At 39.6% G+C, this 17,286-nt stretch overlaps 1 long non-coding RNA gene across 1 annotated transcript; it reads left to right on the top strand.

Moving 5' to 3' along the window:
* The first annotated feature begins 6,366 nt into the window (after positions 1-6,366).
* LOC311298346 lies at positions 6,367-12,346 on the top strand. The gene is made up of 2 exons (XR_014628942.1): positions 6,367-6,409; positions 11,171-12,346. It is a non-coding gene; the product is annotated as an uncharacterized lncRNA (long non-coding RNA).
* Positions 12,347-17,286: the final 4,940 nt, after the last annotated feature.

Genomic DNA, 17,286 nt, shown 5'->3' with positions numbered 1-17,286 from the left:
TCAAAATCTTTTGCTTGGGAGTTGAAAAGTTTTGCTTGCGACTGAAGCTGCCTCTCAATGGGCAATCTCTACCAGGTTGCAAGATCTTTTTCTATTGGTCACTCAAAGAAAGGGACTGGTTAGCCACGCCCAGTATTTTTTCCCGCCACTGCTAGTGTGAGAGGTCTCAGGTCCCCAACCCTCTTGAAGAAAGCAAGAGCGGTCAGGAGCACTGTCTTTTAGAGACAGGATCGTAAGCATGACTGCCTGAAGCAGCTCGAAGGGGGCTCTCTGTAGAACGGAAAGGACCACAGGTCCCAGGAGGGGATGAGGTGTGGTCTGGGATGTTTTGGATGTTTTGGACTCTGTTGCTCCTTATATGATTAAGTGTCGTAAGGCAAATCATCAGCCTTGGTTAAATTAACATACTCGTCTTTGTAGACAGCAATGTAAGAAGGCAGAACGGACTTGGAAGATAAATAAATCGCTGGTCTCACATCAGATTTTACGGGCTTCACTTCTTAGGTTTCAGAATGCTTTCTTAATCCCACTGCTGTCACTATACCTCCATCTTCAGAATGCTGTGAGATGTTTTTAAGTGCTTTTACCAGAAAGACTAAAGACATTAGGTCAGGGTTTTGTGTGTTGGATGGAAGGGTAGGGGATGACTCTTTTAGTGTTAACACTTTTGATGAGTTTGATTTGGCTTTGTCTACTGATATAAGTTATATTATTGCTTGTTTGAAACACTCAGCTTCTAGTTGGGATGTATTGCCCTTCGGTTTGCTTGGAGAGACGGCTGATTTTATCGGACCGAGTATTACATTGATTGCGAACAGTAGTTTCGCATCGAAGTTACCTGGCTCCGTGGGTCCAGTGAGGGACTGGCTAGGGAGGCGTGAGGAAGCAACGACTCCTTGAAACGCAAACTTACTGCCTGTGGCGAATGAAAGGGTGGCTGAGAGTGAGGAAGTGGAGTGTCGCTCACTGTCAGCACATACCCAGTATGGCAAAAAAGGTTGAGAAAGCTGCACGAGAAAGTGAGTACCGGGAATAAAAAAACCCTGAAGATTCTCCACCTGGTCCTCCTCCAGGGGGTGGTGTGGCGCAATGGATAAGACACATGCCTTTGGTGTGAGAGACCCGGGTTCGAATCCACTGTGAGACACCAATGTGTCCCTGAGCATGACACTTAACCCCTAGTTGCTCCAGAGGCGTGCGACCTCTGACATATATAGCAATTGTAAGTCGCTTTGGACAAAAGCGTCAGCTAAATGAAATGTAAATGTAAATGTAAATGTAAGGAGTGGTGCGTTCACCATCTCCTGGTTTAGAACAGCTCCCTCCATTTCTGGGTCACCCATATCAGGGCCACTTTGATGTACTCTTTGAGGGCTTATGGACCTAGACGGGCTGCGTCCCCTTCCTGCGGATGGCTCGACTGGGTGGACGGGATGACTCCGGTCACCCCGGAGCTGGTGTAGATGCTGCAGGGGGACACCCTTGGCGATGAGCAGACTGAGGTCCAGCCCACGGTGGCCTGGTGTCGGAGGTGTCACGCTGGGGCAGGATGTGCTTTATAGCCTCAGTCTGCTTCTGGACTGCCGAGAACTGCTGGGCAAAGCCCTCGACAGTGTCGCCAAAGAAGCCGGCCTGGGAGTGGGAGCGTTGAGAAAGCGAACTTTGTTGCCTATCCCTGAACTAGAAGACATATTTTTTGTGTTTCTATACTGTTCATATTTTTTAAACAATATCTAATATCAAAATCTAATATCCATGTGTAAAAATAACAATATTTGCCTCTGAGATTAAGTGGAGTTGAATAACAATCTAAAGTAGGCTACTTAAACAGGCTACAAATTTATACTTAAATACAGAGTAAATGTATTTTGTTACATTCCACCACTGGTTATCTGGAAAATGGCACTAACAAAATGTATTGTCACATTAACAATTTGTTGCTAGCTGTGTCCCGGGAGTTGTTCAATGGGACGGTCTGGTTTTTGTTGCCTAGCAACTGGTGACAGCCGTTGTGACGAGCGGCAGTAACATTTGTGCTGGACTGCCTAAAAACAAAATCTAAAAATGTTCACCATGGTCAATTTATGTAGGCTACATAGTAAAGTCTAAAGAGTATAAACCAGCCTATATAAAATCATATGCTGGTAACACATAAGTCAACATTTTAACCTTTATTATATATTTTTCTTTCATTTTTATCATTATACACATTAGATTACTCGATTAAATTGAAATCCAATAGTTACATTTAAAAGTGTAATCTGGCAATTTCATCTACGGCGCGCAGTGAATTCTGGGGTAGGCAAGGCTGCGAAAGATCCTTCTGATGTATCCTGCATTCACGGGAAAAGAAGGACACATTTGCAGGACGCATTTTTAAGGAGCCTTCGAAGCACCTTCGAATTGGGACAGCCTTCGATGCGCTGCGCTGACGCAGTTGGCTATACTTTGCCCTTTAAATGAGTCTCGGTGCGTCCTTTGAAGACTGCTCAAAGGATACAGCCCCTGAATTGGGACACAGCTGGTGTGTGTAGATAAGGAAGTGCAAGTGCAGGGAATCAGAATACTGGTGAAGATCTGCAGCAGGTGTGGTGATGGCTGAGTGCAGGTGGGGACCAGGAGGGATGCTGGGAAATGTAGTACTGATGGATCACTGAGCTTGTGACTGTGTCAGTAAGGTCTCTACACCACTCAAAATATAGTTATGTATATTATATTTCTGTCAACAGATCCTCCTAATTATTACACAATGCACCTTTAAAGTGTAAATTGCAGGTTACATTTTTCACGAAGATAATGCAATGTGTTTATTAAACATAAAGATAAGAACCGCCCACCATTGTTTTTTATACCAAAATGCTGAATATAATATGAAAAGTTGGCACTTTTAACAGTGGTTTTAACCGCTCCCGCTCCCTTCCACTAGATGGGGCGTGACGTCATAAGAGGAACTCACTAGTAGAGTTACCGGCATAGTCAATAGTACGCTAGCAGCTAAATGTAATTACTCATGCATTAAGTATGGTACTCTTCAATGTTGTATTTCTTTGGAAGCTAAAATATGGATAAAATAACTCAACTGTAAACATACTTGTGTGTGCTGACTTCAAGGTATGAGGCACCACGTAGGATTTAAATCAAACTTCGCTTATCAATACATACATACACACGTGCATATACACACCTATAAATTACTCGCATATACATGTATACTATTGGATGTTCAAAATACATATATGAAATACACGTGCACACTAATATGAAATCCATACCAATACATATTATGTTAGTAATGAATGCATATACACTTGTGAATAACTTGCATATAAACTTGATGCACGCATACACCTAGAAATACTCGCATATACATATAAACTTCCATGCATATACACCTATAAACACTCGCACATACATATACACTCGCTGCACGCATACACACCTATAAACACTCGCACATACATATAAACTTCCATGCATATACACCTGTAAACACTAAACTCCAAAACGCGTTCACCTCACGGCAGCACATACTCTCCACTGCTGATTCAATTGGGTGGCATAGTCCACACAAACACAGTGATGGGGACATCGTTCTCTCTTTTTCTTTTCTGACAATAAACATCGCTTATTAAATCGTGAGAAATTGATAAAGCGTGGATTGAGGAAGGGTATTACATGACGTTTGAGGCGTCGATGAGACTAGCGATTGGTGCCTGTGCAGTGTGTGCATCTCTACAGCTCTGATTTGGACTGACACCATGTAAGTATTGGCGCTTTTCCACTGCATGGTACGGCTCGGTTCGGCTCGGTACGGTTCGACTCGGCGCGGAACGGTTCGGCTCGCTTCGCTTTTCCACTGCGTGGTACGACTCGACTCAGTGCGGCACGGTTCGGCTTGCTTTAGCTCGTTTGCTTTTCCAGTGCAGTTAGTACTGCTTCAAAGTGGGTGGGACTGATCGTTATAGTTGCCGTCTCTACTACCATGACATCATCATATTAAATGCAAAATTTTCATTCCGTGTTTCCCCATCCACTCCTCAGCAACCAACGAGAGGAACGTCTGCACCTCGTCCACTGACCACGATTCAGCCATTTCTTTTTTTTGGAAGTTTATACTCTTTTTTTGAAGCAAATACTTTTAAAACAGGTGCTACAGCGTTGGCTGTTGTCTACTGGCTATTTAAATCTATCGGGTTTAAGTGTCTCGTGTCGTAAATACAATGACGCTGGTAGAGATGATTCTGTCTGACCAATCAGTGATCTGCAGTGTTTTCACGTCACATTTTAGTATCGGTACGGTACGCTTGGAACCTCAACAGAGGTGGTACCATTTAAAGCGAGTCAAAGCGAGCCGTACCGTACCGTACCATGCAGTGGAAATGCGCCATAAGTGAGCCGTACCGAACCGAGCCGTACCGTACCATGCAGTGGAAAAGCGCCATAAATAATGTCTTCAGTCGTTGTCCCTCCTTGCTATTCTACATGACGGCAAGATTTTGAAAAGCCATATATTATCCGGGTTAAGTTTGCACCAGGCTAGCCTAGACTAGCTGTAACGTAGCTACTCACCAGGACACCTGGCCAACCCTCCACTCATTCTCCTCACACCAAGCATTAATAACTCTTTGAGTGCCATGGAAATTGTAGGGCTGTGGTCCATAAAGAATTTGATAGTTTCCAACATCCTCAGTCGTTCTCCAAATAGCCATAATACAGTAAGAATCTAGCAGAGTATGGGTTGCGAGTTCCTCTTATGACGTCATCACCAGTTACTGAAAAAACACGCTACCTTTGAAGAAACCCCAATAAATGTTATTTTAACGCATTTTAAGACAGAAATAATTAATATATACATATAGAGCACTTTCATTTACACATTAATTGGCTGTGGTGGTTAACCTGCAACTTACACTTTAACGATATAAGTGCATGGTCTAAAGCGCATGGTGCAAGTGCACTTAGGGCATGTCCGAATCCACTTTTGCTAGTTTAACGATGGGACCAGGGTTGTTCCTATTCGCTTAATGAGTAATGGGTGTGTTTTGGGCGTAACGTGCCATAAACCACCCAGAGTCTCATCTCCCATTCCCTTTAAAAGCCAGTTGCGCTCGCGCCATGGCGGATTCGCTGTTTACATGGGGGAATTTGCAAGCGTAAAGACTGATCGCGTCAGTCTGAGCGCGTCCCTGTGTGTGTAATAAGCAGAGTGTACCAAAAGAGGAAAAGAATGGTCAAACATGACATTATTTACAAATAACCATTTTCTCCACTATCCAACTTTTGCTTTTTTTTTTTTTTTTCAGTGAGCGGGATCATTTTGACAGGAGGATTCAACAAAATTTAAAGAAGTGTGACAAGCCATAAGGCACTCATCCTACTTTATGTTTTTAATAAATGGTGTTAATAATATTTCTCTTCACAAAAAAGTGGTCTGTTTCTCCTGCGATGGCTAAATGGCCCTTGGGAATGGGGGAAGGGGATGAATTGTGTTTGTCTTCATGTATGAGACTGTCTTTATGACCAATAGTGAACACTATAGCATTTCATCGAGGGTCCATATGATTACACTGTATGTCTGAAGGGCTAAATAAATATGGTTAATGAATGTTACTTTATATATAGATACCCAACACACTCAATCTCCTGTATATGAAAACCCACGGTGAATATAACTATTCTACAGTAGATCATATAATTGCATTGTCCAACTACATGTATTACACTTTTTTTTTTTTTTTAACTCCTGTAGGCTATGTATGAAGACCAACAGTGAATATCTACAGATATTTTAATCCGTAGTGCAGATCATGACACTGTCTATCAGTTATTACTGTAACGTTAAATATTTACATTCACAAAAACCACTCAATAAGTCAACGTCTATGGATGGGACGATTATTAATGTGTAATTTTCGAGCGTCGATTTAATGATGTTATTTTACTTCTACCTCGACTGGACGCATCAGGAACAACAGGTGGAAAATCTGCTCCAGGTCTGCAGCCCCATCATATATGATCAACAGGTCATGACAGCATGTTTTTACACTACTTTAACTCATCAAAATAAGTTAGGCAATTTTCATCTTTTTTTTTTTTTTTAAAGTTAGTTTAATATAATCTAAGTTGATATGACTTACACAACCAAGTTTAAGGCAGCAAATTAACTTTTTATTTTATTTTGCCTTTTTGAAAGATTTTTACATTCTTTCATTAGTAGTTCTAAACATTTTCATTTGAAATTCACCAAGAAATAAACTCTGAATTCCTCTGACATCTATTTTCCTATTTTTATGAAAACGTTTGTGATTTTAGGAGGGTGAACAGGACTTTTATTTTGGTCTGGCGATGTGACGTCATAAAGCTGCGCCGCGCTCCTGCGCCTGCTGTCATTCGGCTGAAGTGAAGTAAGGTTTGTGTTTTTACACATTTAAAGTTTCTCTCTATTTTATGTTTTTTACAATACCTGCAAAATGGATAAGTTGTTATCGAATGAATGTAACTTTGTAATGCTTTGTTTAACATTAATGAGTGGTAATTTGTGAGTAAAGTAACAGAAAAGTTGCATCTCATTTCGCTCCATGTATCGTTAATCAGTTTATCGTAAACACGAACTCGGTCTCTGAGAGTATTAATATCAGAAACGGATATTTTTGAAACAAACTCCGAGACAGTTGAACCGATTGCTTAGCAAAATGATTCACTATTTTGAAGCGCTTGACAACAACTGTAACGAGAACACAGACATGAACTATTATAACTTTAACAAACCAAAAACAAATGTTATAAATTAATTAATTTGTACTACTAGTTTTCAGTTGTTTTCTTGTAGAGTTGCCAACTTTGTCACTATGAAATTAGGGTCAAAATGTCGCAGGTGTGGTTATTTGTGTGATATAGCCTAGGCTATATAATTTTTATTGCAATAACAATTGGGGATTACAGAGTCATACAAAACACTTGAATCTATAAAAATTCGAATTAATCAATTATACTTTTCAACAGCTGAGATGTCTTTAACAGCTTTATGATTGTTCTGTATTGAAGTCAGATAGTCGTAATTGTGTGAATATACAGTGTATTGTTTTAAGCCATATTAATACCTAACTCTCATGCCTTGGCAACATACGATAGGTTTAATAATGGTTTAATTTACATCAGCTCCAACACAGTCCTTTAATTTTAACTTGTCTAAGAAAAAACACTTCCTCTTATAGTTTTCCACTTCATGTTAATCTTGCATGTGACAAACTAAACATAGCAGCTTCTGTATGCTGGAGGTTTGCAGAGGAATCAAACTTTCTGTGTATACAAGGGAATAAATGCTTCACATTCTTATTCACTCTAACTAAATACAAAAAAATAAAATAATAAATGCAAAAGAGGAAAAGAGGGGCATCACCAAGTCTATTATAAGTTATCCTCAGTTTCAACATAGAAACTAATTACAAAAGAAGGGGGAGGTAGTCGCATCACTCATAAAAGAAACAACAACAAACATACAATAAATCTATATCAAAAAGGTATTTGGTTCAGTAGTATATACTCAATCCATTTGGACCAGAAATCAACAAACAAATCCTTCTGAAAATTCACATAAAATGTAATTTTCTCTATATAGAAAATACTTTTTAAGACATCAATCCAATCCTTTTATTTGTGAAGGTTTATGTATTAGCATCTAATTACGGCTTTTTTTGCTAGATGCAAGAATTACTTTAAACATGTATTTGTTCCTCCTTTCCCTGGAAACCAACGGCATAATGAGTGTGATGGACTTTTTTTATAAATAATAACTAACATTTATTTTTCTTGCTGGAATAATATTCATATGCTTTTGTATCCTAAATGTTTCCAAACCCTTTGGTCAAAAACTTGTGTGTGTGTGTGTGTGTGTGTGTGTGTGTGTGTGTGTTAGTGAATCATGTCCGGATATAACAAAAGAGGAAATTAAACTAGACAGATATCTAAATTTATTAACTCGTGACTTTGATTAACAAAGTGAAGTAATCAAGAAAACAGAGTTTGCTTCTACCTAATAACAGAAGGGTTTGCAAAATAAGAACCAATCAAATTGTAGGGAAATGTATTTTTATATATATATATATATATAGGGACCATGTCAAATTTTTAACATAAATGTTTCCATTTCATGCATTGTACCGGATTCGTAGTCCCGAGGCAGGTCAACACTAAATTAAAATTACACATATAATACCTATATGTATAACAATAAAAACATACATTCACACGCATCAGGGCTGTCAAAATGGCTGAAAAAATAAATTCGAATTTCTTTCTTAAATATTAGCAAATTCAAATTCTAAAGGCAATGGAGGATAACAGTGCTGTATTGTCTCCATAAGAGGGTGCAAGCGAGCGCAATAAGCAAATATAAACCAAATCAAGCACTGCATCTTTTATTGAAATGAAATGATGTTCACTTTTTAAAGTGCATTAACTTTTGAAACAATTGTTCTTAAAATAAAGTATAATTTCCTTAATGTGCATGGAAGGAAAATTAGGGTTAATACAACTATGCAAGTGCATCAGTAACCTGAGAAAATACGCTCCAACAGACGGCTTAATACACTAACGTTTCATGAACACAAAATAGCAAACTGCCATTCAGAAACACTCCACTTCTACTCGCTTCACATTCACATACTGGTCGTCAAAAACACCAGACGCTCAACCTGAGAAAATGAACAAAATCACATAGTACAGGAGCCAAGCCATTTAAGATTTTATAAACCATACACAAATTAGAAAAAAAGTCTAAAATTGTCCAAAAAAGAAAAAAAAAAGTTTCTCTACAATCCTACAGTGATGAAAATGTTTTTGTTTTTTTTTTATCAAAAAAAATTAAAGTCAGTTTATATAGGGATTTTAAGGGTTTAATCAGTTTCACCAGCTTGACCCCAACATGTCACAGTAGGATGCATAAAGGTCTTAGTTACATAAACAGAGAGACTGTCTAATTTGTCTAGTAAAAATCTTTGTTATATTTAATATTCCTCACCATTTTCTTTAAATGTTTTTAAAAAACTAAGATTTGAGTACAATATTACGCCAAGATAATTGAACTCATTAACTATTTTTATCTATTCACCATTAATAATAATATCAACATTAGGGTTTTTTTTTTTTTTTTTTTTTAAGAGAATTCCTTTAGTTTTACCAGTGTTCAGGCTAAGACATGATTGCTCCAGCCACTGTGTAATGCTTTCCATAGCAGCTTTTAACTTCTCAGCTGCTAACTCTGCTGTTCTCGCATGTGTAAAAATAACTGTCTCATCAGCATACATGTACTTGTATCCCTTCACACTGTTGCGGGAGGTCATTAATATACAGACTAAACAATAAAGGGACCTAACACTGATCCTTGGGGTACACCCATTGTATATTGTAAATTACAGGACTTAACCCCTTTAATTTTTACACATTGTTCTCTATTTGATACATATGAGGATATCTATGGGATTATTATTGTGCCTTTAAAATTTAACAAACTTTTCAAGAAATGAATGAAAATATAAACTGAAACTTAATCAAATGTCTTTGAAACCGGGAAAAAATAAACCGCAGGCACATTTTTTTTTACTGTTTTTACCCTTTTAGAACCGTCGTCGCCGACACATACCAGCAAGCTATATTAATTTTACCGTAACTTTTCAACCGTTTGCACTATCTAAACCATTCAAATTGCCCCTGACAGTAGACAACATGCGCTTTTCGGCAATTTACGGCTTATTATGGTAATGTCATGCTTTCCGTCTGCAAACGACAGCAGCGCGGGAAGGAAGGATTTGAACAGAGAGATACGAAGCGCGGCAGGTTAGAGTGTTTTGGATTGCATAAAATAATAAAAGAAACGAACAAATACATGGTGAAAGAAGTGTTAGACAGCAGAAGAGGGGATTGTGATGATTTTTAATGAAACTTGGGAAGCGGATGGCCGTTACTCTTTCACGTATCTAAGCATGTAGTGTGTGTATGTGTGTGTGCCTATGAATGCGTGCATGTGCATGTGTATGTGTGCGATATATGTATTATAGTTCATTTTTCAACTTTAAAGTGTTCGTTTCTTTCGATCATGATTTTTTTATGTTATTTTCTTAATAAAAATCAGTAAACTTATTCTTTTTTTTCTTTTTTTTTTGTCCATTTTAATTCTATTTACAAACTCACCACACACAATAATGGTCAATAACTGTAATTTGTTGAAAGCTTATCTTTTTTTCTGAAAAAGATGACACCTTGCACATGAAGATAGCACATTGTTTTAGCTTTTTACAGTCAAAAAATCAACATATGTGCAAAACACCTATTTTAGCTTCAGGTTCTAAAGGGTTGATACACTGCATGTTTTACCAATTGCTTTCTCTTTTTTTCTTTCGCTGATCTGTACTTACAATTGCGCTTTCAGAGTTTTCATTTACGCTTCTGAAGTTTTTGTTCACCATTCAGGCACATAACTCTCGTGGGGGCGGGGCTAATAGCGACGTGTTCTCATTGGCTACTGAGTTTTTGATAGACAGATTCTTGACCTGGAAGTGAAGACGTCAGTGTTGTTTACATGTGAGCGTCTGTAAGCGGCTTCCTATTTAATGTTAGTGATATAAAGTTTAAAGTTTTTAAATTGTATCTGTATGTATCTACTGCTACACTACATGGTTGAGATGAGTTCATAGAAATAGCAAAGACAAATAATATCATCACCAATCGTCGTTATCAGGATAATGGAGATGCTGTAGACTTGTGGTAAGTCAGTAATTTGTTTTTATTAAAAAGGTGGAGAGATATTTTAGAGATCATTGAGAGCCCACAATATTATACAGCAGTGTTGTCTTTATTTAGCCCAATCATTACACAATCTTATCTGCATACAATTTCACAGTCTTTCTTCGATTACATAGCCTAATGTTTGCTTTTCCATAGGTACAAAACCTAAGAACATTAGGAGGTTCAGTAATTAATAATAGAATTCTTATCATGTGTGACATTTTAATAACTTTTATCTAGTTTTATTTAGTAGCCTGAAAATCCTTTTCAAACAGGCTGATTGATAAATTAATTAATTTGTTTAAAATGAATAGTTTAAGTCTTCAATTTGTTATGTGCAGTTTGTATTGTTAGACTAGTATAATACTTCTCCTTTCTCATTTTGCAGGGAGTTGAGCAACTTTTCCATAAACAAAATTCTGATGCTGACCCAGAGGATGGAGTGGTGTATTGCCAGAGATCCACTGTCCCCATTAGACAGGAATCTTACTTTCTTCAGACACATGACACATCACTTTTGAATGACTGGGATCTTGATCTTCAGACACCGGATATAATGCAAATATTTTTATTTCTTTGGAGCTCTAGATTAAAGGGGTCATGACATGGTTTTTGTTTTTGTTTTATAATGTTCCCTTAGGTGCAATTATAGTATTACTATAGTTTTTTGGACACAATTTTATCACATGTTGGCCTACTAGAAAGGTGGGGTTTGCCTGAATTTGTATTCGTTACAGAATGCAAATAACATTTACAGGGCAGACTATGGTCCTTTGAGACTCAGAGGGTTACACCAGTAAGAAAACAATTATTAAGTACAATTTATAAGTACAGATCAGCAAAAGAAAAAAGAGAAAACAGTTAGTAAAACATGCAGTGTATTAAAAACGAAGTCAAAATGTTTGCCTGCGATTTATTTTTCATTTTTTTTATTAAGTTTCAATTTATATTTTCATTAATTTCTTGAAAAGTTACGTTCAATTTTAAAGGAACAATAATAATCCCATAGATATCCATGCTAAAGCTTCAGATGAAAACTGAAATGTAGACAGTTTAGAAAGGAGAACTTTAGAAAGGCTTTACGCAAATTTAAAAATATAGCACCAACAAATCCTCAAATCCATTTTATTTGCTCTATTAAATGTAAAGTAGCTGTTTCAGTAGAATGATTTACTCTGAAACCAAACTGCATACGATGTAAGCCAGACTTAACTGTGTTAAGATGGGATATCAGTTGTTCAAAAACGACCTTCTCTGTAACCTTTGAGAGTACTGGCAGTATGCTTATATGGGTCTATAATTACTAACTTCATAATGATCTCCAGATTTAAATATAGTAGTAACAATGGCTTGTTTCCATGCATTAGGAAAAGCACTAAATTCAAATGACAAATTAATTAAATGAGTAATGACAGGGGTTAAAATATATTTTGCAAAAATTTGTATCATGTCTGCTTTGCCATGCTCCTTTTCTATAAAAACTGCTGTATTATTTTTGCTGGTGGGATTCTCTCTGAAATTGGTCTGAGATCCTCCAGCCGTGATTAAAGCATATCTAAAGGCATTGTCTGGAGTCTGTCTAGTTATTGCTGCGCAGCAATAGTTAAACACTAGAGATCTTATTCCCAAGTGATAGTGTTCATAAAGGAACGAGACGTCGTTCGACTCAGTGTGAGACTCTTAGGTGGGGTTGGATTGCAGTCAGGTAACTATAATTCTTAGGCATTTTATGTGGTCAAAATTCTTAGGCGTCAACCAACGCAGTCAGAGGTGAAGTTACTCAAGTATAATTTTGCAGGTGTCAGGGACACTTGGTTAAACTTAAGTCAGGTGCGTAGGGGGAAATTTACCACATGCCCAAATAAAGTACCTCAAAACTGCAATCAAGTGAAGTGCCTAGAATCTTTTCTGAATCTTTTCTAGTATACTGTGTTATATCTCTCCAAAAACATCTAATGTTAGGGCAATCCCAAAATATGTGAAATAGGTTGTAATCCTGAGAGCCACACTGTCTCCAACAGCTTGTGCTACCTAAAAAAAATCTGTTCTGGACTTTGTGTTTAGGACTAATAAAAAAAGTTTTTCCAGCTAAATTCTTTCCAGTATAAGAACCGTCCCAATCCTAAATTGTTATTACCAAACTGCTTTCCTTGAGAAGAATCTCCTCGTAAATCTGTCAATGCCCATTTATATAATTTAGTAATAGTCTTCACCATTGGTTGAGCATAAGCTCACTCATGTCTACTATAATTTTGTTTCTCTGGGTATAAGCACAACAGAAAAAGCTTAGGGTCCAGTAAAATTTGTTTTGAAATCTTCTCAATTATAACTCTTACCTCTTAGTTAAGGAAAGTTAGGCTTTTTTTTTTGGCTAATCTGCAAAACAAAATTCTTACCAATAGCTTTTTTTTTTTTACCATGTGTTCCTATAGGTGTCTAGTAACACCTCCCAATTTATCCACGGCCAAATCCTCGGGGAAATGCCTGGAGAGGCAATCAAAGTTGGGGTGCCCAGATGGCCTGGGTAAAAATAATGATTTTTTAATTTATTTTTACCAATATTATCTTTTGAAATGTCTAACTAGGGTTTTTTAGGGGTGCTGAATCTATCCCAGCCATTAGTTTTGAGTAAAAATGACTCCAAGTCCATACAAAAATCCATAAAAAGTGTTTTTATTGAACAATTACAATACAAAACTTACTAAATCAGTTTAAAATTTAACAAACCTCATCCAACTCCCCTACATCTCCCTCACTCCTGTTATCATCTGGCTGGTTGATGTTCTGGCAAGAGTTACCATGACAGTTCCCACAAACAGAAATACGCTTGACGCCTTGCTTTTTACAGCAGCACCTGAGAGCGTCACAGTCCCCTGCACAGTTGCAGCTTCAGAAGGTAGTCCAGTGCAATGGGTTCTGTTGTAGGGACTGGTGCATAACCTTGTTCTCCTTGTTTCCATCCATACTCAAGTACATCCAGTAATGGACTTTGTAGCAGTAGCCGATCTCTGGTCTGGAGATATGCCCGCAGAGAGTGCTGTGCTGCGGCAGTCGGAGGCAGTTTCTCAGGCTTGATGCTCCCAGCTGCAGCCCACTTGCTGAAGATATCAAATCTTCAGGTGGATTTCCGCAGAATATGAGCTTGAACAGTTAGCAGCCAGCCTTGATGATGTCACTTTTCTTGGCTCTGATGTCATTGAACACATCCATGTAGAGGGCTGCATTGGGATTGAGTCCCGCCGGGTCCCACGGGACCCAACGCAAATCTCGCGGGAGCGGGCGGTTTGAACTTTGCTGCGGGCGGGAATGGGCGGCTAAAAAAAAAACTGCGGGATCGGGAGGTAGCCTAGCGACATGATGGAGATGTCAATAATGGCGCTTTTCCACTACACAGTACCAGCTCGACTCGACTCGCCTTTGTTTGGTTTTCCACTGTATAAAAGTTGTAACGTTTTTTCGTACCACCTCCGGCGAGGTTCTGAGTGAGCTGAGGCGATACTAAAATGTGACGTGAAAACACGGCAGACTGCTGATTGGTCAGAGAGAATCATCACGCATCATTGCACGCGCCAGACGGAGTACTAATCGGATCACTAATACCATAAATACCTAATCTTCCTACAATTTCTGGGTTTAGCAAACCAACTTTGTTCACCAAGCTCTGCAAGACTGACAAAGCAGAGGGGGCCATGGATGTGTTCAGTGACATCAGAGCCAAGAAAAGGGACATTATCAAAGCTGGCTGCGAACTGTTCAAGCTCATATTCTGCGGAAATCCACCTGAAGATTTGGAAGACTTAAGATTTGATATCTTCAGCAAGCGGGCCGCAGCCGGGAGCATTAAGCCTGAGAAACTGCAGCACAGCACTCTCTGCGGGCATATCTCCAGACCAGAGATTGGCTTCTGTTACAAAGTTCATCACTGGATGTACTTGAGTATGGATGGAAACAAGGAGAACAAGGTTATGCACCAGTCCCTACAACAGATCCCATTGCACTGGACTACCTTCTGAAGTTTGTCAGCTGCAACTGTGCAGGGGACTGTGACACTCTCAGGTGCTGCTGTAAAAAGCAAGGCGTCAAGCGTATTTCTGTTTGTGGGAACTGTCATGGTAACTCTTGCCAGAACATCAACCAGCCAGATGATAACAGGAGTGAGGAAGATGAAGTGGGAGTTGGATGAGGTTTGTTAAATTTTAAACTGATTTAGGAAGTTTTGTTTTGTAATTGTTCCCCGAGGATTTGGCTGTGGATAAATTACTAGACACCTATAGGAACACACGGTAAAAAAAATTGGCAAAAAGATTGGCAAAAAAAAAAAAAAAAAGCCTACCTTTCCCTAACTATCTTCCCAGAAAGATTTAATCTTTCTGTATTGCCAAATACAGTGAAACAGCTCCTCTATCTGCCATGCATTTTGTACATATGTCTGGTAAGTTTTTATTATATCTATTTAATTCCACTGGTGCTACATAAGTCTGCATTAACAATTCATACTGGATACATTTAAGTCATGTATTTATAGACGTAGTGTGAACCTTAGTACAAGCTGCTTTCCAATCCTCATCTGAAAAATTTTCCTTCCATTCATTCAACTTGTACTGTGAAATTTCAGATGAATAAGATGTCAGCAACCCATAACAATCAGATATAGCCTAATAGCTTTCTCAAAATATCCTTTATCAAAGATGAATGTGGGGGTGTAGTAAGGGCATGACCTTGATTTGCTTTAACCTCCTCAGTCCCCGTGTCCACATACGTGGACACCACATTTTTGGCTGTGTGCAGCTTAATACTTAATTCTGTGTAACTGGAACTGGTTTTTCACAAACATGGACACTTATACTGCCATCTGGTGGTGTCAGGAGAAAAAAAAAAGTAACATAAATAATTTCAAGATGGCGGAGAACAGAGGCGAAATGTCACGCAGCCACATCAGACCAAAACGCCCACAAGGTAAAAAATGTAATAACATTTCATCGTTGATTCTTGTTAAGTTATGCATAATAGTGTTGTATGATTAAAATGGCATGCACATTTGACAAACTTTTGTAACAGGAAAGATTTACTAGGCTGCTAAACTTGATGTCCACATATGTGGACATTGGGACTTAACTTCGATGAAACTGTATAAGAATTTTAGCAAAAAAAATGACAATTTGTAGTTGCACAACTTGCGAGCTTCGTGGCGCGCGTGCACACACACACACACACACACACACTCTCTTGATCACTCGCGATCGCACACACAGACACTCTCTCTTGCCCATTCACGATCGCGTGCGCGAACATACACACACTCTCTTGATCACTCGCGATTGCACACACAAACACTCTCTCTTGCCCATTCACGATCGCGTGCGCGCGCACACACACACACACTCTCTTGATCACTCGCGATCGCACACACAGACACTCTCTCTTGCCCATTCACGGTCGCGTGCGCGAGCACACACACACACACTCTTGATCACTCGCGATCGCACACACAGACACTCTCTCTTGCTCATTCACGATCGCGTGCGCGCACACACACACACACACACACACATTCTTGCTCACTGCGATCGAGCGTGCACACACACACAAATAAAAATAACATTCCTAGTTTGGAGAAGTTGAAGTTTTGGAGTGTTACAAAAAAGAAAGCAAATTTTCAAATTTTTTTTTTTTTGGATATGTTTTTTATTTGGATATAAATTTTGTTTTTCCATATCAATGTTCAGAAGTGGTGATCAGTTGACAGCTCCGCCCCTCTCTTCACCGAGTGTCCAAGATATACAGCCAGAGGCCAGATGAAACGTCCACAAAGTCACAAAGTCGATCATCGACCTCCGGCCTAGGGTGTCCTGGTGCCACGTGCACTGATGGACACCCTTATGCTTGAACATGGTGTTCCTTATGGACAAACTGTGACTAGCCCGCTCGGGTTCAGATCAGGGGGGCCATTCCTCCCAATCACGCCCCTCCAGGTGTCACTGTCGCTGCCCACGTGGGCGTTGAAGTCCCCAAGTAGAACGATGGAGTCCCCAGTCAGAGCGCTATCCAGCACCCCTCCAGGGTCCAGGGATCAGGTCGTCGAAGCCCCCGCCTTCGACTGCCGCCCGATCCTCTAAGCACCGGCCCCTTACAGTCCCACCTACGGGTGGTGAGCCCACGGGAGGGCAGCCCCACGTCGCTTCTTCGGGCTGAGCCCGGCCGGACACCATGGGGAGGCCTGGCCACCAGGCGCTCTCATACGAGCCCCACCCCGGGCCTGGCTCCAGGGTGGGGCCCCGGATAAATTTTCCAACTCACCTGGGCTGAGCTGTGGGTCATGACCGAAAAGACAAGATCCCGGATACAAGTGGCCGAAATGAGCTTTCTCTGCAGGGTGGCTGGGCGATCCCATAGAGATAGGGTGAGAAGCTCGGTCACTCCGGAGGAGCTCAGAGTAGAGCCGCTGCTCCTCCACATCGAGAGGGGCCAGCTGAGGTGGCTCGGGCATCTGTCCCACCGGGCACG

Source organism: Rutilus rutilus (assembly GCF_951802725.1).
Source record: "Rutilus rutilus genome assembly, chromosome: 10".
Lineage (NCBI taxonomy): Eukaryota > Metazoa > Chordata > Actinopteri > Cypriniformes > Leuciscidae > Rutilus > Rutilus rutilus.
This window is presented reverse-complemented; position numbering and strand designations above follow the sequence as displayed.